At 37.1% G+C, this 25,871-nt stretch overlaps 1 pseudogene; it reads right to left on the reverse strand.

Moving 5' to 3' along the window:
- Positions 1-24,693, reverse strand: part of LOC106730834 — a 128,657-nt pseudogene extending 103,964 nt beyond the window's left edge.
- Between the last annotated feature and the right edge of the window lie 1,178 nt (positions 24,694-25,871).

Below are 25,871 nucleotides of genomic sequence, written 5' to 3' on the forward strand. Positions count from 1 at the left end.
TATTAAAGTGTGCTTATTTTAGATTCATAACATTGAATAGTTACCACATTATTTATAATCATAAAATAGTTTATTGAAATCATACAATACAATAAAAATCACTTTGATTGAATAATGAGGCTAATGGAATAAAAGTACTAAAGTATAACCATAAATGACAAAATAAGGATAACGGTAGACAAGGAATACAAAATAAAAGTTCACAGATGATTATTTTGGATTGTTTTTCAGAAAAATTCCAACACTCTTTCCCTATCACTTTGAGTGAAGTTTAATTCCTCCTTGCATTCATGTTGGGCTTGGCCATGTAACTTTCTTTGGCTAATGGAAGATAACGATGTTGTTGTAACCAAAGTCTTGGCTTAGATCTGATGGTCTGTCATGGGAGTACTACGCTCCAGGTAGTCTGGGCCTCAGGAGGGGCCAGTAAAACAGACCATAAGCCCTGGAGCTGCTGGTTCAAGTAAGAGGCGATAAATATGAAACTTACCTGAATTTAGATCTACAGCCTGGAGCCCGAGGTCCAGAAACTAGAACCTAGAATCTAGTCTAACCCAACTGATTTGCAGCCTACCCTCACACCTAGGAGCATAAGAATAAATGATTGTTCTTCCAAATGAAAATAACCGGTCTCTTAAGAGCTAGATAGAAAAAGAACAAAGCTAGAAAGAAAGTAACGTATTGGGATGTCATGTACGAAATCATTTTGTTATGATTTATTATGTTTGTGTTATGCTCACCTTGACTGTACTACACTTGGTTGGTGAAAAGTCATACCTGAGTATAGTTGTTCATCCGTGTGCTATTTCCAGGAATCTTGAGTTGACCTGAACATAAAGAGAAGACCTGTAGGATACAAAGAGTTATGCAGAATAACTTACTGCTCTTCACCAATGAGCTCGAAGTTCGTAGACAGCAAGTCATCCTGACATTTTAAAGATCTTTAGGCCTGGTACTAATGTTTATGAACAACCAAGTTAAGAAAATACAAGCGTTTAGGGATGAGTGACAAAGAGAATAATAGCATGTCAGAAAGGAAAGTGTCAGTGGTTGATTTAGACTTGTACAACTGACTAAAAAATTCTACCGTTGGTCTGTGGTTTCCTTGCAATTCTGCTTTTTTCAGGCTTTGTGCTCTCACATAACACTGTTGGATGTGATGGTTAGTGAGGTGCCATATAAAATCCACTTTGTCAAGAAACAGTGTACTTTCTTCCTAAATTAATGAAAGATTTCCAGGTTACCTATGAAAAGGGAAATGTTGCATGGCAATCTTGCATTCAAGTCCAGAGAGACTTGCTTGTCTTCCACACATGTTGCCTTGTATTTTGAGTTACGTTCTATAATTAAATCCAGAGGGAATGAATTGTAATTCTTTCTGATAGCCCATCTTTCAATGTTTCCACGTAAAATCGGATGATGTCTTGGTATTATGAAGCTAATTGGTCTCTGTGGGAAACACAAAAGAGCGTTTTGAAGCAGTTGGGTTTCATTTGCCTATGAGTTCTGCTTGGTATATTATTAATATATGAAATAAAAATGTAGACGTCGAAGCATATGTAAAATCATGCCTAAAATCTAAGTAACAGATTCTGTTACATGAGGCCTGTTTAAGTCGGTTCTTTGGAACACAGATTGAACTTTGTCAGAAAAATAATGGTCTCTCTAAAGATTAGGATTCCAAAGACTGAAAAATAAAATAACTACACTCTAAAATGAATTTCAATTCTCTTTGGAATACGGCAGAGTGCATTAAACAAATTACAGAAAACAAATAAATCTTAATGTAGTTTATTTATAGATTATATGTTAACCGTATCAGCATGGAAAAAACAATCCAGAACTTCATACTGGCTTCCAGAAAATGAATTACCTGTACTCTAGTCCAGGCATAAAGAAAATGGACTCTAGTTTTGAGAAGAGCTAAATAACATAAACATGGTATAAATTTAAAATATATTCAAGAAAATGAAGTGTTCCACAGGGTAAAGTTGTGTGTGTTGAGGAATAAGAGTGAGATTTATGTTTAGGGTGGTCCGGTTCTAAGGCAGAATGTCATAAACCAGAGCGGCTGACAGTGGTGGTAAAATATATGTGTGTGTGTATGTAATTTATGATATATATATATAATATTTTACATAATACCTATATACTTGGCGGCAGTACAAGCTGATCACCAGTGCTGACAGCAAAACAGTGGTTGCAAAATGGAGCTCAAGAGCACATTTAAGCAAGGAAAAAACTATTGGGAGCCATGGAGTAGGCATTAAGTTGAGAGGCTATAAGAGTCAGGAAAGATGGCGTACCTCCAGGAGTATAAGATGGGGAAAAAACATCTGCTGAGAATTTTCTGTATGTAATGCCCTCTAATAAAGAGAGAATTAAGCTGGAATTTTTTCTTGTGTAAATTAATGGCTTACTCTTTGTAATTGAACATAGGTTAATCATCTTTGTAAAATCAGCCTGAAGATAATCTTAAATATATCTTTTTGTTTGTTTGTTTGTTCATTTGTTTTGATAGACTTTATTCTTTTAGAGCAGTTTCAGGTTCACAACAGAATTGAGCAGAAAATACAGAGTTCCCACATAGCCCTCCCCACCCACACATATACACTCCCCTATCCTCAACATCCCTCATCAGTGTGGCATATTTGGTATAATCGATGAACCAACATGGACACATTATTATCAACCAAAGTCCATAGTTTACATTAGGGTTCACTCTTGACGTTGTACATTCTATGGGTTTTGACAAATGCTAAATGATATGTAGCCACCACTATAGTATCATACAGAATAATTTCATTGCCCTAAAAATCCCTTGTGCTCCATCTATTCATTTCTCCCTCCCTCCATCTCCCCAAATCCCTGGAAACCATGATTGTTTTATTGTTTCTGTAGCTGTGCCTTTTCCAGAATGTCATTTGATTGGAATCATACAGTTTGTAGCCTTTTCAGACTGGCTTCTTTCACTTAGTAATATGTCTTTTAAGTTTCTTCCACGTCTTTCATGGCTTGATAGATATTTTTTTTTTACTACACACATATTTTTTAATTTACATATATATACTGTTCATTGTTTCTAAGAATGTTTAGAGCTTTAGCTTTTTAAACTTACACAGTTATCAAAGGAATAAAAGCAAGCACAAAATAAGAATTAACTCAAAAAGATACATACACTCTGCTATTAACAGCAACATTATTTGTAACTGCCAAGATATGGAAGCATCCTAAATGTACATCAATAGTTAAACAGATAATGAAGATGCAGCATATACATATATATATATATATATATATATATATATATATATATATATATATATATGTATAAATATAATGGAATACAACTCACGCATAAGAAAGAAAGCTATTTTTTTTTTGCCACTTCAAAAACCAGAATTTGATAACTGGCAGAGACATTTCCATTACATCAAAAACAACAAAATACCTAGAAATAAACTTAACCAAGGAGGTTACCTATACTCTGAAAGCTGAAATGACACAAAGAAATGGAAAGATTTCTTGTGGTCTTGGATTGGAAGAATCAATACTATCAAAATGGCCTCACTACCCAAAGCAATCCACAGATCCAACGCAACCCGCATCAAAATACTCATGACATTCCTCACAGAACTAGAACAAACAATTCCAAAATTTATAAGGACCTATAAAAAGACCCCAAATAACAAAGCAATCTTTTGTAGGTCTCTCTCTTTTTTTTTTTTCTCTTTCTTCTTTTCTCTTTCCTTATGGTTTGATGACTAGAGACGGTCCTTTAACATTTGTTGTAAAGCTGGTTTGGTGATGCTGAGATCTTTTAGCTTTTATCTATGTGTGAAGCTTTTGATTTCTCCATCAAGTCTGAATGAGAGCCTTGCTGGATAGAGTGTTCTTGGTTGTAAGTTTCCCCCTTGCATCACTTTCAATATAGCGCACCCCTCCCTTCTGGTGGGTAGAGTTTCTGCTGAAAAATCGGCTGATAACCTTATGGGAGTTCCCTTGTAAGTTATTTGTTGCTTTTCTCTGGCTAATTTTAATATTTTCTCCTTATCCTTAATTGTTCTTAATTTGATGATTATGTGCCTTGGTGTGTTCCTCTTTGGGTTGATTCTGTGCGGAACTCTCTGCACTTCGAGGACTTGGGTGACTGTTTCCTTTCCCAAGTTGGGGACATTTTCAGTTATTATCTCTCCAAAAATTTTCTCAGGTCCTTCCTCTCTCTCTTCTCTTTCTGGGACCCCTATAATGAGAATATTAGAGTGCTTCATGTTGTCTCAGAGTTCTCTTCAACTATCCTCATTCCTTTTCATTCTTTTTTCTTTTTCTGTTCTGAAGTAGTGATTTCCACTAATTTGTCTTTTAGCTCACTTGTCTGTTCTTCTGCCTCATTTAGTCTATTCTTGGTTCCTTCTAGTGTATTGTTCATTTCAGTGATTTTATTCTTCAACTCTGTTTGGGTATTCTTTATATTTTCCAAATCTTTGCTAAAAACTTCACTCTGTGCACCTATACTCCTCTTGAGTTCTCTGAAAATCTTGGCCATAATTACTTTAATCTCTTTCTCAGATAAATTACCTATCTCCTCATCACTTATTCCTTCTTCTGGGATTTTATCTTGTGCCTTGGCCTGGGAGATATTCCTTTGCTGCCTCATATTGTCTATCTTTCTATGTGTTTGTGGATTCCTTCCACATGTTTTGGGATTATTGTTTTCTTATTTCTAGTGTCTGCCCCTGGTGGATGAAGCTGGACTAGAGGCTTATGCAGGTTTCCTGGCAGGAGGAGCCAGTGCCTCCTCACTGCTAGGGGAAGCTTGGTCCTGGACCTCTGGTGGGTAGGGCTGTGTCTAGAGGCCTTTGTGGCTTAGGAAGTCTGCTGATGGGTGTGGCTGTGTTCCCACCCTGTATGTTGTTTGGCCTGAGGCTTCCCTACAGGCTGCTGGGTGGGGCTAGGTCTTGGTGCTAATGATCAAATCAAGGTGTCAGCCTCCAGGAAAGCTCATGTAGATTAACACCCCTGGAATGTCCACCACCAGCTTTTATGTCCCCTGGGTGAGCCACAGCCACCCCCCACATCCCCAGGAGACCCTCCACATCCAGCAGGCAGGTGTGGCCTACGTTCCTATGAAATCACTGCCTCTGCCTTTGAACCTGGTGCACGTGAGTTTCCGTGTATGCTTCTCAAGCAAATAGAGTCTCCATTTCCCCCAGTCCCGTGAGGCTCCCAGAGCCAAGCCCCAGCCTTCAAAATCAGATGTTCTGGGGTCTCCTTCTCATCCCAATGCCAGGACCTGGGCTGGGGAGCCTGACGTGGGGCTTAGAGCTCTCACTCCTCTGGGAGGGCCTCTGCAACTTAACAAATCTTCAGCTTGTGGGTCGCCCACCTGGGGGGTATGGGGCCCAATTATATCATGAACACGCCCTCCTACCATCCTGCTGTGGTTCCCTCTTTATGTTTCCAGTTGCAGAAGATCTTTTTTGCTAGGTTCCAGTCTTTTTTCAATGGCTGTTTAGCAGTCAGTTGTGGTTTCATTGTAGTCGTGAGGAGGAGCGAGCTTGTGGTCCTGCCACTCCACCGTCTTGACAGGAACTCTCCCAGAACTCAATCTTAAATATATCTTAAGGCCAATAGTTCAGCTGAATGAATTGACTAGCAGAAGTGTTTCCAATGTTTAATGCAGTGGTCAATCTAGTATGTCAAAAAGATTATACAGATCATCAATAAATATAAGATGAAAATTAATCTAATCATGAAAGAAAAGTGAACAGATTAAAAAACAAGCCAGTGTTCACCCCAGAATAAAATCAGCAAATATTCCTTGAGCCCGAGGTGTGGGTTGAATATACGTCAACTCTGCTACTTTGGTAAGCCATCCAACCAACCATGCTCTATGCACTCTGCACTCTTCCCTTTCTAGGGATGTTTGAAGTGGCCCTGCTTAGATATGCATCAGATAAGGAGAGCAGAGATCTCAGAGACTGGTGTTTGGCCAAGAAGAATTTTCAGCTGAAGACAGGGGTCTCAGTCCAGTGCTGAGAATGCACTGAATCCTGAGGGGATATCAAGTGTTTACTGGGAAAAGTTGAGTTCAGTTTTCACATCCAGGGTGCCATCTGAAAGCCTTGATGACAGCATCTAGAGTCAAAAAGTAATGAGTAACCTAAGAGCAGGACTTTATTAATCTATCTTATTCATCACTGTTTACCAAGAGACTGGCCCACAGCAGGTCCCCCACCAATCCTTGTTGACTGAATGATTAAATCCCAGGGGGCCACAAATAGGGAAAACGTTTTCAGATGTTTAAGACACAACTGGTATATATGTACATGTATGTGGGTATCATGTTATCATATATCATCTATTATATATTATACAAAGAACTTCTATAAATCAGCAAGCAAAAGACAAGCAACTCTATTAAAAATCTGCAAAATCTTGCAGACATAGTATATGGGAAGGAACAGTAATAAGTATATGAAGTTTTGCCTTACCTCTTTCAAAATAAGAGGAATGCAAAATAAAATCACAGTAAGACACCATTTCACATGTACACAGGCTAGGTAAGAATTTTAACATCGGAAAATGTCAAGTATTAGAAAAGAGGCAGAACAACCAGAGGCTGATGAACTGCCTGTGACAATGCAATATGGCCTAATAAGCCTAGAAAGCAATTTGGCGTTATCTAATAAACTTGAAGCTATGCAAAACACTTAGAAATCCTACTCCTGGGAATAGACTCTAGATAAGTTCTCGCTATTTATAAGCTGCAGGAGACCTCTTCAAAAATATCAATGGCCTTACATTAGCAGACACCTGGGAAGAGCATTATCATCCATTAAAAGAAGCATGGATTAAAGGTCTCTCTCATATTCATAGGCTAGAGTATGACACAGTGTTGAAAATGAGTACATTATGACAACATGAACTGATTTTAAAAACTTAATTATGATTGAGAAATACAATAGACAGTGTAATTTCATCGTAAACATATAAAATGAAACTATAGTTCAGGAATGAAAACATGTACAATTATGATGAAAAAGATTATAAGCACAAAGTTAAGATAGTGGTTTTCTTTTTTGGGAGGGGGAGGGAGGCAATTAGGTATTTATTTATTTATTTATTTATTATTTATTTGATGGAAGTACTGGGGATTGAACCCAGGACCTCGTGCATGCTAAGCACATGCTCTACCACTGAGCTATACCCTTCTCTCCAGGATAGTGGTTTTCAATCTGACAGAAAAAAAGGATTGACAAGGTAAAGAACACATGGGGACTTCAGAATTCTGATAGGTAATATATTATTTCTTAGCTTGGGTGATATTAACCAAATCACTACTCTATACTACTTACATTTGATAATCTTTTATGCCTACAAATAATTTTTAAAAAAAAGAACTTCTAATACTTTGGTCTCACACCTCAAAGGACTGTCTGTCATACACCCACATGGAGGCTGCCTACTACAGAATAAAGAGGAAAGATAAGTACCCATCTTTACCAGAATTCCTTACGGCTCCCTAGAGACATACTTTTAATGTTTTCTAAGGTTTTATAGGGATTGGAACCTTTCTTTCTCCATTTCTTAGTATAATTAATTCATCCGGATTAATCCTCCTTCAAAGGTATTTTTTAAATTTCTTTTCCTTCTTTTTGTTCTCCTAAGCACACAGGCTGGCATGACAAACAAACGTTCTCCTGGCCCTGGTCCATTCCCTTTATTTCTCTCTGATAACTCCTTGATGTTTTATTTTTCTTAGTTCCATGTTCATTCTGGTAATTACCACTCTCTTTAAATGTGGTTTATAAAAAAATTCATGCTCAAAGCAATTCAGTAGGTTTTCAGTAGAGGATAGCCTTTTCAACACATTCCCAGAGCAATTGACATCTATAGGCAAAAAGAAAGAAGGGGGGGGGGAGAAAAGAAAAGAAAAAAGAAAAGATTTCTATATAGAGCATAAACTATGAAAGTTTCAGGGAAAAAAATAGAAGGGAAGATATTTAAGATTTGGGGCTAGGCAAAAGGTTCTTAAACTTGGCACTACACACATGATCCATAAAAAGAAAAATTGATAAATGAAGCTTCATCAAACTTAAAAATTTTTGCTTTATGGAAGATCCTGTTCAGAAAACAAAAAGATAAGCTACAGTGTGAGAGAAAGCATTTACAACCTCATACTCAACCTAAGACTAGTGTGTAAAATATATAGAGTATTCTCAAAACTCAACAGTGAAAAGCAGATAATCCAGTTAAATGAAGAGCAAAGATCTGGAGAGCATCACTAAAGTAGATATTCAGGGGGCAAATCAACACATCAAAAAGTGAGCAACATTGTGAACCATTAGGAAAAAGAAAGCTAAAACCATACGATACCACACAACTATGAAAAGGACAGAAGTTTTTTTCAATGTAATAAAAATGACAAGACCAAATGTTGACAAGCTTGCCAAGAAACTCAATTGTTCATACATTCCAGTGGGAATGCGAATGGTTTAGTCACTTTGTTAAAGAGTCTGGTAGTTCCTTAGAAAGGAACTAAACATGTAGTTACCATAGGACCCAGCACTCCTGGCCATTTATCACTGAGAAACGAAGACTGGTTCACACTAAAACATTCACATGAGCATTTAGCAGCCTTATTCCTAGCAGCCCCAAGCTGGAAACAAGATAGCTTTCAATGAGTGAATGATTTAAAAAACATTTAACCATGGATAAACACACTGTGGTGCTGCCTTATCACGTAATACCTCTTAGCAATAAAAAGGAACATGCTATTGATACACACAACAACCTGGATGAATTCTGTTGAGTGAAGAAAGCTGATCCGAAAAGGTTATGTATTGTCTGATTCCATTTACAGAACTGAACAATCTACCACTGACAAAATTATAGAAATGGAAAACAGATAATAGTTACCAGGATTTACGGAAATCACTGGGGACAGGAGGGAAGTGGATGTGGCTATAAAACGGCAACGAGAGGAATCGTGGTGGTGCTAGAAATGTTCTGTGTCTTGACTCCATCAATGTCAGTATCCCGGTTATGATATTGTATTACAGTTTTGTGAGATGTTACCATTGGGGGAAATGGGATAAAGGAAACATGAAATTGCTCTGTACTATTTCTTACAACTGTATGTGAATCTGTATTTATCTAAGAAAGAAAAAAAAGCTTATTTTAAAAGTAAAAATTAATTTAAAAATAAAAGCACAAGTTTTTTAATTTAAAAAGTTTAATTAGAAAAAGCACATTAATGAGAGTCACTAAATTAACCCTAACAAAGTATAAACATGTGATATTAGAACACCTTATTGAAGTAATAGTTTCAACTCTTTATGCCTCTGAAGTATTAAAATATAACTTAATCAGCAAGTTACAAGGTAAAATTAGATTCACTTAATTTTATGTACTCATCATTACTTATCAATTATTCACTTATAATTAACAAGCTATTTAACTTAACTATTTAACTTAAGCTATTGAATTTAAGTGCCTTTGGTCAGTAATGTAATCTAACTTCTCATTTTCAGTGGGAAATCTAAGGCAGAGCTTCCTAAACTTTAGTAGGTGTAGGAGTGATTGGAGAGTTTTTTGACTCTCGGACTGCTGGGTCCCACCTACGGAAAATCTGATTCAGAAGCTTTGCCTGGGACTCTGCATTTCTAACAAGTCTGCAGGGCTTGCCGGTGCTGCTGGTGCAGGTGGTCCGGGTGTTGAGCTTCGGGCCATATCTGAGTAGTACTTTCCTTAAGGCCAAAGGAATTGTTTTCCTAAAAGCCACCCAATTCTCAATAGCCAAGCACTATTTCCAGTCAAATTACATTCGGTACCACCTCTCTATAATGGAATTTAGTGGTTGTTTCACTGTTATTTTTAAAATACTTATAATAAAAGATTTTTCATTTCCACTGGACGGTCTAATAAGCCATAAAATAGAATTCCTACTTCTATTGCTCATATCTTTCCATGAGCTCAACAGATTTCATTGAAAAATTACCGAAGTTGAATGCACCATTTTAATTTTAGTTTAAAAAGATAAAAGCATCTGAGGCTTTGTATAAGAAGTGTAAACTTGTCACAAGATGACTTTCAAACACAGCACATACATAACCACACAGAAGTGATCTCTTGCACAAAATCACCTTTAAACTGCACAGTAGCATTGCGTTATAGGTCTTACGTTTTTGAACTGTAAAAATAAAAAAGCAGCAGTATTTTTGCAGTATTGCTTAGAGGTAGATTTAAAACTTTAGATATACATGATAACATGGCCATCTAATGTGCGGTGCCAAGGAAGTTATATAGTTCATATTTAACACACCGTTGTTGCCCAGATTCTGCTATAAATCCAGAGGATAATCTTAGGTTACTGTATCCAAATATTGCTAAAAATAATAGGATAGTTTTTTTCTGAAGTGGAATAGTTTTTTGTGACATAATGAATCACAAACTACTGAGTCTGTTAAAACATAAGCTTTCTTTTTCTGATAGATCTAATTTTTCCTATTTCCCAGGAAACAAAGGGGGACAAAATTCATAATTTTTTTGGTGTGTTTCTTAAAACTAAAAGTTCATTCTCAATCAAAATATTTTAACACTAAACGCATTTTGTGATAGAATAAAGTGCATTTAAATTTTTTTTTCTTTTTAAAAAATAAACTAGAAAAATCATCAGAAAGAGAAGCAGATGGTTTGCAAAGATTGCTGCATTAAAATAAGAAAGGAATGGAGATCAAGGTTAAGTACCCAGAGGTATGCTAAAGAGCGCAAGACCAGCCGACAGTTAACAGTCATGGTCTGACTTAACACAAATAGATCAGAGTTTTATTGTTCACAAAATAAAAAATTCGAGATCTTTTAGGCGCCTTCCTGATTTAATCAATGTTTTTCTGAGGTGCAGTTCCTTTCCTCACGGAGGAGAAAAATTGTTTCCAGTTAAGAAAGTTCTTTCCAAGTAATGCTGAGCCCATAATCACATCTCTTTTCTCTGGGATTTCCCAAATGCATTACAAGGCACCCAGTTTAAAGCATTCTTTTCACTCTTCACAACCCCAAGTTTTACCAGTGCCTCAAGAGATGCAGGAAAAGCGAATGTGGGGTAGGAGGAGGGCCGTGTCCCAGGCTTCAGTACAGCCCCTGGGACGTGCCCCACCAAGTGTGGGTCCTTGGCTTCGCACAGGGAAGAATTCAAGAATGAGCCACAGTTGAGTAAAGGTAGATTTATTTAGAGAGATACATCGAAAAGGCAAGAGAAGGGCCACGAGGTGTGGGAGTTGGGTACACACTCCGTAGACAGAGCGCAGGCCGACTCCAAAGAGGGAGAGAGAGAGGGCAGCGGTGGCCCCGAGGCACCGTGTTGCCAGTTTTTATGGGCTCAGTGGCTTCATATGCTAATAAGTGGAAGGACCAGTGTAACTAGTCTGGGGAAGGAGCTGGGATTACCAGCAAGTTGGCCATTTCCCACTCTTTGACCTTTTGTGGCTAGCCTTGGGACGGTCATGGCGCCTGTGGGCATGTTATTCACCATGCTAATATATTACAATGGGCGTATAATGAAACTCTACTGGAAGTCAAATCTCCCTCCATCTTGAGCCTCAGGGCCTACTGGGGGTTGAATCTTCCACCATTTTGATGTTAATTGCTGTAGCATTTTTTGAATGGCTGTGCCCTGCCCCTTTCGTGTCTCACAAGTATCATAAAAACACATTTTCCCCACAATATTCAATCCCCGAAAGAGTCACCGCAATCTTAGGAAATAAAGTCTTCCAAGTACTCATCTTTCTTAGTATATATGTTCAGTAACATACGTAAAGATAAAAGCAGAGTATCTAAAATCGTATTGTATTTAAGGTTGCCTCAGTCACATAATAGATTTCCTGATTTTTGTAAGTAACTTTGTATAATAGAATGTCCTTATTCTTAAGATGCAAGTGGACGTATGTAGAAGTAAATTATCAGGGTATCTACAACTTACTCTCAATGGTTAAAAAAAATCTGATATAAAAATATTGGGCAAATGTTAACAATTGATGCACTGGAGTAAATGTTTTATAGGAGTCCTTTTTATTATTTTTGTCTTTCTTTTGATAAGTTTGAAGTTATGATAAATTTACAAAAAAAAAAGAAATATCATTATGTCCATAAAATAAATTATATTAATTTTAGATAAATATAGAGATTTAGTTTATTTACATTTTAGTGTATGTTTCAGGACCCCTAGTCTATATGTCTGTGTGGTGAGTAAACGGGTCCACTCCCACTTCAGAACTCTCAAACATCAGAAAATGTGTGACATAACAGTGAAACAATAATGACAATTCTTGTAAATTTAAGGCAAACCATATTTTTCAGCTTTCTAAAGGATAAAACTCAAGATTAATGTTTCAAAATAAATTCTGGTTAACTTCATCAAACTAAAAGGGATGTGGAGCAGAGCCTACAAATTGTATCATCTTGATTAGAGCTCCCCTTGGTGGCTTTATTTAGAATTTCACATGATACACACACACGTTTGTGGCTCCACAAATGCTTAACTTTACAAATAAAGTAGGAAGAAGACTTATTTCAGTACTTTGAAAGATACTGAAGTTCAGCTCCGTAAGTTTCTTTTCCAAAAATGCTAAAACCAGGCAGCTTAGTGTGAAATAATCAGATTCTTCCATTTAACCCAACCTGATCACAGTCTTTCACGTAAGATACAAAAACAAAACTTCTAATTGTTTTAAAGAGAGAACTGTCATTAAAAAAGTGTCTCTAAAAGCAAATGAACAAATATGGTAACACATTATAACTTATATTTCCTGCCTGTGTTTTCATAAAAAATATGCATTTGAGGGGCTGAAGTGAAAGTAGGACTCTTAACAACAGTATGTTTGCTTCCTCTTATTTCAGTAATTGATGTGAAACTAAATTTCTTATGTGTTAGCCACGCAAAAACACACAAGATAACAATGCCAATAAAAATGTATGGGAAAATGCTGAGTTTATATTTTGAATATACAAATCTTACATTTGAGTCAGAGAGTTTTTGACTATTTGATTTGTAAGCCAGAAGAAGGTGAAGCAGAAGCAGAAAAAGAAATGAAAAGATGGCACAGAATTAAATAGGATTTGAATTTGACATTGTGTGGAGTGTGTGTGTGTAGGGGTGAGAGGAGGGGGCAGTGGGTGAGGATTGACCCAGCTCTATTTTCTTACCCTGGAAACAGTTCTTCCCTTCTTAGGGGGAATTATTTGAAAACCCAGCTTCCAGATGTGTTTCAAATGAAAGATGGCATTGTCCCGCTTTCCTGGCCCCAGTGAACGGTGTGGGACCATTCACTATCGACCCAGTGGGATAGACACCAACAATTTGTCCCTCACAGTTCCCTCCTCCCCTCCTGGTTTCCACAGCCTAACATATTATGCCAGAGTTGGTCTGCATGTCCAACAGAACATGCAGAAGTCATTGCAGGCTGCATCGGAGATGAGGTTGTAAAAGTCACTGTGAGTCTCATCTTGGTCCCTCCCCTATCTGCTCTGTCTCTCTTGTCCTCTCACCACTCGCTCAAACAGAAGTCAGTTGCCATGTTGGGAGCAGCCCTATGGCAAGGTAGCATGGTAAGAAACGGAAGATTCATTTTTGTAATATCATTCCTGGGTGTACCTCCATATAGTATCAGTGTGAGGCATACTTTGACTTTCTTTGCCTCATGAAATCACACCTGTTGAAATCCTACTCATTTTTTCCAAGCTCAGATTAAAAGTCACCTCTGTATTGAAGCCTGCTTGAATCTGTGGACATATGTGACCTAAGAATTGTTCTGATCAATTTGATATTCTAACTGCTACAGTGGACTTGTGGCAGGACTGGGGTATTAGCTGAACACCTTCTTACCCTTCACATCATGCTCAGATGCCAAACAGAACCTAAAAGGGGAAGGGAGGTAACAAAAAAGAGTATTATTAAATCGTTTTCACATTCCCTATTTTTATTTCATCTTTTCTATCCATTCATACAAATATATTTAAGTCTATTTCAATGCATAAACCTACTAATACAGTTATTTTGACAATAGCAACTCATTATTTGGTCAAAAAAACAAGGAAAATGAAGTCTTATTTACAATGCCATTTCTGGGTACTGGGAATATGCTATCAGTTTGGGTGGCCATTCCTGTCCATTTTCACCTGCAGGAATCTCATATGTTGAAAACTACCTCTTTTCCAGCCTCAGACTAAGTGCCACCTATACTGTGAAGTCCCGCTGGATCCATAAAAATAAAACAGATTACTTTGCTGCAAGTTCGAACCTTTGTTTTGTGTTATAATGAGTTGTATACCTGTATGCCTTCCCTACTGTATACTGTGCTCCTGGAAGGCAGGAACAATCATTGCCCCCTTTATGAATTGTATTAGCAGATGGCTAAATTAGAGTGTCTTTTAATAAAAAAAAGTTCTAATGTCAGTAAAGAAATGATAGAATTAAAATATCACCATTTTATAACTCCATTCACAGTGAATTAATAAATCTTGGTGTTAAGCATCAACATTATAAATGGAGAAATTTCCAGTTTATTTCTCCTCTAATCTTGCCCAACAGGACCTATAATGATGACAAAAGGCCAAAACTTCTGTTTCATTAAACCTCTGGATCTAGTTGCTAATTTTCAGAAAATACAAAGGATGGAGAATCATACTGAAAACCACTCTAAGTGTGTAGCCAGCAAAATCCTGACTGTGGAAAACTCTCTAGGTCAAATAGCAGAGTCCTTTAAAAATAAATTGTTAAGACAAAGAAAAACATAGATGAGGGATACATAGAATAAGAATTTTTTTAAAATATTAATTTTAAATGGACATGATTAAGCTATATTTTCTAGGAATTCATATTTGTATAATAAAACACTTTTTTAAAACAAGGAAACAATTGTTACAATTGTCTATGGAAAGAAGGAAGGATTCATTATGGAACTGGATATTTAGAGGTGCTTCTGGGATGACTGGTAATAATCTGTTTCATGAGCTCATAGTTATTTGTCTTACAATAGTTCTTTAAGCTGTACATTTGTTTTGTGAATTTTTCTGTCTGGGATTTATTTTATAATAATGCAATTTTTACAAAAAAGAAAAAAGAACATCTATATATAAGAGACTCATGGATACAGAACCCATCTCTTTCATCAAACGTTAATTTAAAATTAAACTGTAGTATTACAAATTAAATTATTGAACTGTCTACAAATGAAGGACTAAAGGTGAATTTTAAAATTGCTTTGCTTGCTTCATTTTGGAGAAAAATGAAAACTAATCTGAAGTTAATAAAGTTAAAGTCTCTTCTTCTAGTTCTAACAACATATTTCTCTGAGGCTGGTTTCTCTATTCTTCTATGAAAATAAACTGCAAAAACTATTTATGTATATTTGCAGTGCATGTAGTATCGTCATCAATCTTACTTAGATTTGATAAGTTAACCAAAAAAGCAATCTCACTTGATACATGAAAAACGTTAAATATTGCTACAAGTGGTATTTATTCAAATTGTTTTATATAGATATTTAATTTGAGCAATTGCTATATCACTTTTATTTAGTTATATTCATAGAACAACAAAATTTAACATACAATATTCAGTATCAATCACCAGTACACAAGTTTTTGGAGAACAATAGGTATAGTTTTATAATTCTCTTGTATTTGCTCATGTAATAGATATTTCAATTATATTTCTTGAAATAAAATTTTATGTCTGTTGCATCTAATAACAAAAAGTTAGACTTGCACTTCATACCACCTGATTTTTTAAATTTTACCGTTAATGTATTTACTATATTTTAAGAGAATATTGCTCTGCAATGAGTTGGAAATTAGAAAGCCTAGTTTTTCATCATGGATAATTTAAGAAGTGTTGCCTTTCAACACTAATCAGAACACCATTCACTTAATCCATAATGAATGTATTTATAATTCAACTCACCAGATCTCATTGCTCAATGTTGCTTCCAAAATCTCCAAGTCTCCTTCTACTATATTTTAATTTTTATCATGTAACAGTACTTTACTTCAGAGTATATTTATCTAATACAAGTCAGTGGAATTTAGTTTAGTTCTACCAAATTCCTGCCATGTGAAACGTACTGAACTAGGCAATGAAGGGCAAAATGAATTATTAATAAATTGTCCCAGACTTTAAGTAGCTTAACACTCCAGTACAGAGAATAAGAAAACTATACAAACTGCTGTTATATAAATGCAAATAAGGTATATGAAAAGCACTTTACCACGTAGGGAGAAATCATATTTTGTTCAAGAGATCAGGAAAAAAAAATATTTTAACTGAAGAGAATTTTGAAAGACCTTGATGGAGAAAAAGTTGTAGAAAGAATATGAAGAAAAGATTTTCATATTTAATGGAGCACCTGGATGAATAGAAACAGAGACTTAATAGAAAATAATATTTGAAAGATACATTATGGAGGACTTTAAATCCTAGGGCTAAATAACTTATTTATACTTTCAAAAAACAATTTTATTGTTACACAAGTCCATGTCACAGGCTATGTGCCAGAAAACTATGGTAGACAGAGGGAGGAAGGGGAGGTGAGATTAAAATTACAAAGATAAATGAACCAAAAAATAGTGTTGAAAGATAATTGCAGTCATGGTAATAAATTCTGTGATATAGGGAATCATAAGTGTATGAGTATAAAGATGAAAAAAACTATTTTGCTGGAAGCTTTGATTTGGGTGTAGAAAAACTGTATTATAGGCCAAGGGGAGATCATTCATTTATTCCACCACATAGTTACCATTTACTAAACTCCTACTGCATTTTAGATATTTGACACAACTTTACATATAGATGGAAATATACAGAATATAATGTTTTGTGCCTGCCTTCCTTTACTTAATATCTTGTTTATGAGACTCGTCTATGCTATGGTGTATAGATGCAGTTTGCTTCCATTGGTGGATGGTATGTCTATACCATAATGTATTTATCCATTCTTTTTAATGAAGGGTGAGTTAAAGGGGCCTTGCACAGAGACCAGTTAAAAAAAAAAAAAAGCCAAAACCTCAGAATTAAGAGCTATGTCTAAATAAGCCCTTTCACGCTGATGTTAGTACGTGAAAAGGAGTGGAAGTGTATCAGTCGTACACAAAGCCCAGTAATATTTCGGAAACGTTCTGTTGCTAAAGAAATCACACAACTGACCTGTCGAAGTCTATGTCTGCGTGACCCCTGAAGCCACTCCTGGTTACCCAAACCGGCGCCAGCAGGAAGAGAGTCGGCACAGTGCTGGAGACACAAGAGCGTACTCCGTGGTGTGCTACAGATACAGCCACACAGAATGACGTACAAAGAGGTTTCTTCCTGAGAGTGAACTGGGGACTGTGAGACATAAATTTAAAGGTTTTTTTTCCCTATCCCTCTAAGGAACTTATTCTACTCTCAGGGCTGAGATTTCAGCCTGAGTTTCTGCACAGCAGGATTTTAATATGGATATGTAACAGTGACAACTATTTGTACCTTATTTTTTCCCTTTTTAAACTAGAACTTATAAAACATAGGCATACCTTGGAGATGCTATGAGTTTGGTTCTAGACCACTGCAACAAAGTGAATATTGCAATAAAATGAGTCACAGAATATTGCAATAAAATGGTTTCCCAGTGCATGCAAATACTATGTTTATACTATAATGTAGTCTATTAAGTGTGCAATAACGTATGTCTGAAATATGTATACACTTTAAGTAAAAAACACCCTATAGTTAAAAAAAAATGCTAACCATCATCTGAGCCTTCCACGAGTCATGATCTTCTTGCTGGTGGAGGGTATTGCTTCGATGTTGATGGCTGCTGACTGGTCAGCCTGGTGGTTGCTGAAGGCGGGGGTGGTTGTGCCAGTCTCTTAAAATAAGACAGCAATGGAGCTTGCATTGACAATCAGTTGACTGTTATTTTTATGAATGATTTCTCTGTTGCATGCAATTCCATTTGACAGGGCTTTACCCACAGTAGAACTTCTTTAGAAATCGAAGGAAATTCTCTCAAACCCTGCTGCTGCTTCATTAATTGAGTTCAAGTAGTATTCTAAATTCTTTGTTGTTATTTCAATAATCATCACAGCATTTTCATGAGAAACAGATTCCATCTCAAGAAACAATTTTCTTTGTTCATCCATAAGAAGCAACTCCTCCTCTGTTAAAGTTTTATCATGAGATTACAGGCACAGTCACATCTTCAGGTTCCATTTCTAATTCTGGTTCTCTTGCTTTTTCTGCCACATAAATTACTTGCTCCACTGAAGTCTTGAAACTTTCAGAGTCATCCATGAGGGTTAAAATCAACTGCTTTCGAATTCCTGTTAATTGTGTTATTTTTACCTCTTCCCATGAATCACAAATGTTCTTAATGGCATCTAGAATGGTGAATTCTTTCCAGAACATTTTCGATTTACATTGTCCAGATCCATCAGAGGAATCATTATCTATGGCAGCTGTAGTCTTATAAATGTATTTCTTAAATAATAAGACTTGAAATTCAGGCTTACTCTTTGGTCCATGGGCTGTAGAATGAATGTTGTATTAACAGGCATGAAAATAATGCTAATCACATAGTACTTCTCTATGAGAACTCTTGGCTGATGAGGAACATTGTCAATGAGCAGTAATGTTTTGAAACGAATCTTTTTATATGAGCAGTAGGTTGCCACACTGGGCTTAAAATATTCAGTAAGCCATATTGTCAACAGATGTGCTGTATTCCAGGCTGTTGTTCCATGTACAGAGCATAAGCAAAGTAGATTGAGTATAATTCTTAAGGGCCCTGGGATTATCAAAATGGTAAATGAGCATTGGCTTCAACTTAAAATCTCCAGCTGCATTGGGCCCTAATGAGAGAGTCAGCCTGTCCTTTGAAGCTCTGAACCAGACATTGACTTCTCCTCTCTATTTATGAAAGTCTAAGTCAGCATTTTCTTCCAGTTTAATGCTGCGTTGTCTACACTGAAAATCTATTGTTTAGAGTAGACACCTTTATTAATAATCAGAGCTAGAACTTCTGGAAAACTTACTGCCACTTGTACATCAGCACTTCCTGCTTCACTTTGCACTTTAATCTTATGTAGATGGCCTCTTTCCTGACACCTCATGAACCTACCTCTGCTAGCTTCAGACTTTTCTTCTGCAGCTTCCTTACCTCTCTCAGCCTTCACAGAACTGAATAGAGTTAGGGCCTGGCTCTGGACTAGGCATTGTCTTAATGGTGTGTTGTGGCTGGTTAGATCTTCTGTCCAGACCACTGAAACTTTCTGTATATAAGCAATAAAGCTATTTCCTTTTCTGTTATTTCTGTTTTCACTGAAGCAGCACTTTTAATTTCCTTCCGGTAATTTTCCTTTATCTTCACAACTCGGCTGTTTGGTGCAAGCGGACTAACTTGGGCCTCTCTTGGCCTTCAACAAGCTATCTTCATTAAGCTTAATTACTCTAGCTTTTGACTTAAAGTAAGATGCGTGTAACTCTTTCTTTTATTTGAACACTTAGGGACATTGTAGGATTATTAACCGGTCTATTTCAATATTGTGTCTTAGGGAATAGGGGGCCTAAAGAGAGGGAGAGAGACGAGGAAATGGCTGGATGGTGGAGCAGTCAGAAACACTTAGCAATTAAGTTTGTGGTCTTACGTGGGTTTGGTTTGTGGCATCTCAAAACAATTATGAAAAGAGCATCAAAGATTGCTGATCGCAGATCACCATAACAAATACAATAATAATGAAAACGTTTGAAATGTGAGAATCACCAAAATGTGACACAGAGAAACAAATCGAGCAAACGCTGTTGAAAAATGGTGCCGATAAGCTTGCTCAGAGTTGCCATAAACCTTCAATTTGTAAAAAACACAGTATCTGCAAAGTGCAATAAATGGAAAAGCAATGAAAGGGATATTCCTGCCCCTTTGTCACGCTTCTACTCCATCATTATAAATTCAGTTGGCTCAATATCGCATACAATTTTATTTGAGTTTATTGGTCACCAGACTATCAGAAATTGTGCTTTGGAGATGGAACTGAATGTAATTACTATATGGAAAACTGATACTCCCCTTTGGTTACTTGTGAATACTTTTTATGTACAGGCAAAGGGTGAGTATGGATAGTAAGTCAACGGAAGGGACATCATTTTGGTGACTGATAAGTTGTCCCATTTACATCCATTCTCTCTTTCACTGGAATTAGGCCTCCAGGGTTCATGGATTTCCAGTTTAAAAATATAATTCCCGGTAACTTTTGCAGCTAAGTATGAAATATTTACACTAACTGAAAAAAAAAACTTCCTAAAATCTACTATAATTGATACAGTGTGGTGCTGGTGTAAAGACTGCTGTGGATAACTAGGGAAAAACAGGGAATCCCAAAATAGATACACACATACATATTCTGTTGCTTTCCAAAAACAATGCAAAGAAAATTTAATGGTGAAAGAGTGCTTTTTTCAACAAATGATGCTGAAAAATTAAATACCTAAATGCCAAAATTAAAATTATCCATATATCACATCATATTAAAAAATATACTCAAATTGAATCATAAATCTAAACGTAAAATATAAAACTATAAAATATCTAAAAGAAGAGCAATGGAGAAAACCTTTGTGAGCTTGTGTTAGACAAAAAAATTCCTTAATGTAATTCTAAAAGCAAAACTTATTAAAGAAATATTTTATAAACTGTACCTCATCAAAATTTAAAAAAAAATTCATTGCATCACATATAATGTAGAAAATTTAGTACCTCTTCAAATATTTGAAGTCCTTCAAATAATCTTACATTTATTATAAATATCTTGTGTCCACTTCCTGCCACTGTAGAATTCCTAGTGACTGTTTTGAGTTACACCTGTTGCCAATCTTGTGTTCATTATTCACTTCACATGATCCCAGTATTTCTCTTAAAAATATGATATATTTTATAGGCAGGATATTTTGCTAAAGACTTGTTATAATATGTACAAATTGTAACTTTGTACAATTAAGCAACTATTATGAAATGAAATGGTACTTATTGTGCCTATTAAAGTTCATTGTCCATTTTTTCACCACAGAAAATTATTTATGAAACATAATTAAACCCATGCTCTGTCTATTGCCATATTCTTGATCCTCTTTCCCCCCACCTGGAACTTACTTCTCTTTACAAATTCATAATCATCAATTTTTTTTCTATTCAGAACAACTTGGATTTTAGCGATCACTTTCAAAAGTCTCATATTTCATTTTTTAAAGAACACAGAAAGCTTCCACATTAATTATGCCAATCTACTAATATGCACAAGACAGATTTTTTCCCCTTGCAAATCTCTTCCCAGTGTCCTTTAGCAAGGCATACATAGCACCAATAGAAGGAAAGGAAAATGAGTACTACGTATTAAGGCAGATTGTGTTCAGAAATATTATAATTAATATTAATTAATTAATATTAATAAATATAACAAATATATAACAGATGTATATATACTACCTTATATATATACACACTGATATATTATGTGTGTGTGTATATATATACTTGTCAGTAGAGGGCAGTATATAATCATATAGCTCTACTTTTTGGTAATTCAAGGACAAATACATGGAGAACATAAATTCCAAAGAAATAGATTAAAAATTCCATTCAGTTGTTAATTCATTCACCTGACACAACAAAGTAAAATACTGCAACTTAAGCAAGTGGAATAGAAGTGTACAGAAAGTAAGGCAGCGACACTTCTAATTGCATCTTACCCCAACACTTTTGCTATCTCTTGGCCTAAGTTTGTAATGTTTACTCTCCAGTTCCATAATCATCACCGTACACTTTGCCTTCCAATTTTTATTTTTTATTTAAAAATGCACATATATAAAATTCAAAAAGCATTAAGGGAACAGTCAGTGAATTATGGCAAAATTTTCACACCTATGTAACCCTTCCTGGATGTAAAGGATGCTATATATGTCACTGAAATTGTCTGTTTGGGAGTGAGCTATTCATTTCTTCTGTTGCTAAGAGTGTTGTCTCCTCACAACTCACAACTAAGTATGCCTTGGCCAAAAGTTGCTGCTTTTTTTAGGTTACACCGCCCCCCTGGGGCAGAAATTATCCAGTGATGGGTTGACAAGTGAGGACGATGGCTCAACACACTTGCCATGAACAAGATGAGCTCCAGCGCTCACCACTGGGTCAGCTGAGGCTCCTACATCTGTTTTGCAAAAATAGAAAGAAAAAAAAAAAAAGCTCTTTTCCTGTCCAACTCCACTTCTTTCACTCTTTTCTAAATATATTTCCCAGGAGTCCATGAATGCAAATTTCTACATCAGAACCTATTTCCAAAATAATCTGACCTAAGAAAGCTGGTAACAGACTTGATCCTAGAAAGCAGGACCTAAAATGGGGTTTTAGAGGTGGATCTTTCACTGGTCCCCTCACACTGGGGGCTCTAATCACTGGTGGTAGGTAGAATGCTGGCAGCTTGTGGGATATACCCTGGCAGCGGAATTTTTAAAACTTATACTGGTTATGAACTGGACTGGAATCCCAATCAAAATGAATGCATTGGTGGGTACACCAACACAAGTATTTGAGACATTAGGGGAAAATAGTAATTACAAAGACTATGAAATTGGCTGGGACTCGCCTAGCATTGAAAAAAACCAATGCAAGACTTCCGGTGATTAATCACCAATTTAAGGTGAAGTATGAAAGCCAGACGGTCTCTTTGGCAGCATATAAAGAGACTCATTTACTGCAGCAGGAGTGTAAAAAAAAAAGGTGATCATCAGGTCCAGTACTTAATTACAGTGTCAGCAGAGCTCGAGAGAAGGCTGATGGTCAGTGCCAGCAAGTCTGCTATGATAAGACCAGTGCCTTAACTGGGAAGGTGTGGAACTCTAGACTCAGGATAAAAAATCAGAGTCAATGTACTTGAAAAGTTAAACTGTCAAATTTCGCTGGACTCTCTGGGCTTGAAGAACTGACCCATTCCTTGTTAAAGGCCAGTGACCCTCCTTGCATGAGTATGGTGCAGAAGCTCAGTGTTAAAAGGATGAATGTAGACAAACTTCAGGATCCATCACCTTCTCCCATTCTGGACGTCAGACCAATCACTACAGTTAGGCTGACATAACCTAGCTGGAGGGAGGCTGGAATTGTTCAAGGGCCAAAGGAAGTTGCATACTTGCTGCAGAACCTAGTCACCTGCACCGGAAAGACACATGGGAATATGGAGCTGGAGTCTGATGGTGGTGTATGTGTGTGGGTGCGGGTTTGGGACATGAATTTGGAAAAGGAAAAAAATGATTAATATGGAAGGTGTATCTCATGATAAAACACTGATTTGTTAGTTTTTTATTTAAATATAATTGTCCTACAATATTATATTAGTTTCAGGTGTGCTACATAGTGATTTGACATTTGTATGCATTGTGAAATCATCACCATGGTAAGTCTAGTAACCATCCGTCCCCGTCTTACAATATTATTGCCCATATCCCTTATGCTTTATATTACATCCCTGTGGCATATTTATTTTGTAACTGAAGGTTTGTATCTCTTAATTCCTTTCATCTATTTCACCCCAACGCCCATCCACTACCCTTCTGGCAACCATCTGTTTGTTCTCTGTGTCTACGAGTCTGTTTTCATTTTGTTTGTTTGGTTTGGTTTGATTTTTAGATTCCACATATAAGTGAGATCATACAGAATTTTTCTTTCTCTGTCTGACTTATTTCACTTTGCATAATACTTTTTATATAAAAGATTTAATACCCTGACATGGATCACAGGAAATATTACTAACAAGTTGCTAAGATAGATGGTTCTTGGAAGCTTGGAAAAAAATAATTTCTGTGGGATAAAGAAATTCCAAAATTGTCATGAAAAACAGTGGAGAAACAAACAAAGGCTCAAATATATGGGCCAAGCTAGAAAATTAAACTGCCCCAGATAGTTTATTAACAAAGCAATAAAAATTTCACTGTTAGGAAGGACAGCAGAATTATTGAAAAGCTTACATTAAAGATTAAATTAAGTTTGTCTTTTCTCTGGGGCCAGGGCTGGCTGATGGCAAGAGACACTTTTGTGTGCTGATTTCTCTGACAACAATGGAAATAAAAGTAATTGGTGTCCAGTTCCAAGTGCTGTAAGCAAAGTCTGACCCACCAAGAGCTCTCTCTCCCCATCCCATTCCCTCTCTATATATAGTTGTTCAAACACTGTATTCCTAGGGTGAAAATAGAGGGGACACCAGCAATAGTACTGCTTAGTTATGACAAATAAAATAAATCAAGGATGAATATTAAGAAGTTTAAGGACATCTATCCCAATAAAATCATGCGTTCAGTATATGGAACTGAGCTAGTTCCCAGATGCAGGATGGCTGAATCTCTGGGAGGAAGGATCCTGCAAGACCACAGCAAATACTCCCACAGTAATGATGCCCACAGTCCTTCCCCCAAGAGGAACCTAAAGCCACTTAGGTTCAGGTACTGTATGCTGGGTAAAGGAGAGTACCCAGACTTTTCAAGGACTGTTGCACCAAGGTCCGAGATGATGCTGACAGTGGGCACTGAGTATCATCATATTCCCCCATGAGACTGAGTACCTCTGGGGGCCTTGGCTTAGTCAGGCTCACTGGATGTTCCTGTGGTGCATGGATCCACATGATGGTCATTTTCCCGGTTCATAAATATATCAAAATTAGACATACTCAATAGCTGGCAGAATACCCACATGGATCCTTTTGCCTGTGAGTTAAGAGCTATTGCGAGGAGGAGATCAACAGAGTGGAGTACGAGGATGCAAAGTTCACCTCCCTCCACGAACACACCAAAAATACATCTGGATGTGGAACAATTCTCACTGAAGACAATCCGGAGACTTTCAGAAAGACTCTTATACAATTAAGGCTGTATGAAAGACGCACATGGAGTCAGGTAGGACGGGGAGAGCAGTGGTCACATTGGGACCTATGCCCCTAGAAGGGGACACAGAAGAGGAGGGAGATTACACTGGTTTGAGGTCTTCCCTGGGGAGTGAGCAGTTCGAACCACATATTGGGCATCCCAGCCCTGGGGTCCAAAACTGAGAGGACAAAGGCCCTCAGTTAGTTTGCAAACAAGTGGGACTAACAGCAAGGCTGTAAGAAACCTAGATGATACTCTTAAAGAATGTGCACATACTCACTTCTGAAACAAGGCAGAGAAAGCAGATCGAAACTGGCAGCCTGTGCTCCAGACCACAGCTCTCCTGCTACAAGGTGCAGCTCCACGCTAGGGTGAAGGCGGCCATTGCCAAGGGGAGTGTGCAGTTGTGGAGGGTGGAGTCAGCTCAGACCCAGCACAGCATCCAAACAGGGTGAGCACAGCCACAACTGGCCTCTACGTGGGAGGCATTTCGGGAGTGGTCTTGATCTCCGACTAGTGCTGGGACCACCCCAGCACACACCCTGACCCATGGCAAGTGCCCACTCTGTCGCTTTTTCTCCATGAGGCAGCCACCCACAGGGGAAAGGCTGCCATTTCTGAGAGTGTGCATTTATTAGGGATGGAGCAGGCTGGGACCTGGCACTGCATCTGAGCTGGGCGAGGGCAGCCGCTACTGGCACTCGTGAAGGCGGCAGATTGGGAGCAATCTAGAGCTCCGACTGGTGACCAGAACTGCCCCAAATGCAAGTCAACATCACAATGAGATATCACCACACACCTGTCAGAGTGCCTATCACCAAAAAGACTATAAATAACAAATGCTGGCCAAGATGCAGAGAAAAGGGAACCGTAGTACACTGTTAGTCGGAATGTAAATTGCAGCAGCCACTGTGGATAACAGTATGGAGGTTCCTCAAAATACTAA

This window comes from Camelus ferus, chromosome 5 (genome assembly GCF_009834535.1).
Source record: "Camelus ferus isolate YT-003-E chromosome 5, BCGSAC_Cfer_1.0, whole genome shotgun sequence".
NCBI lineage: Eukaryota > Metazoa > Chordata > Mammalia > Artiodactyla > Camelidae > Camelus > Camelus ferus.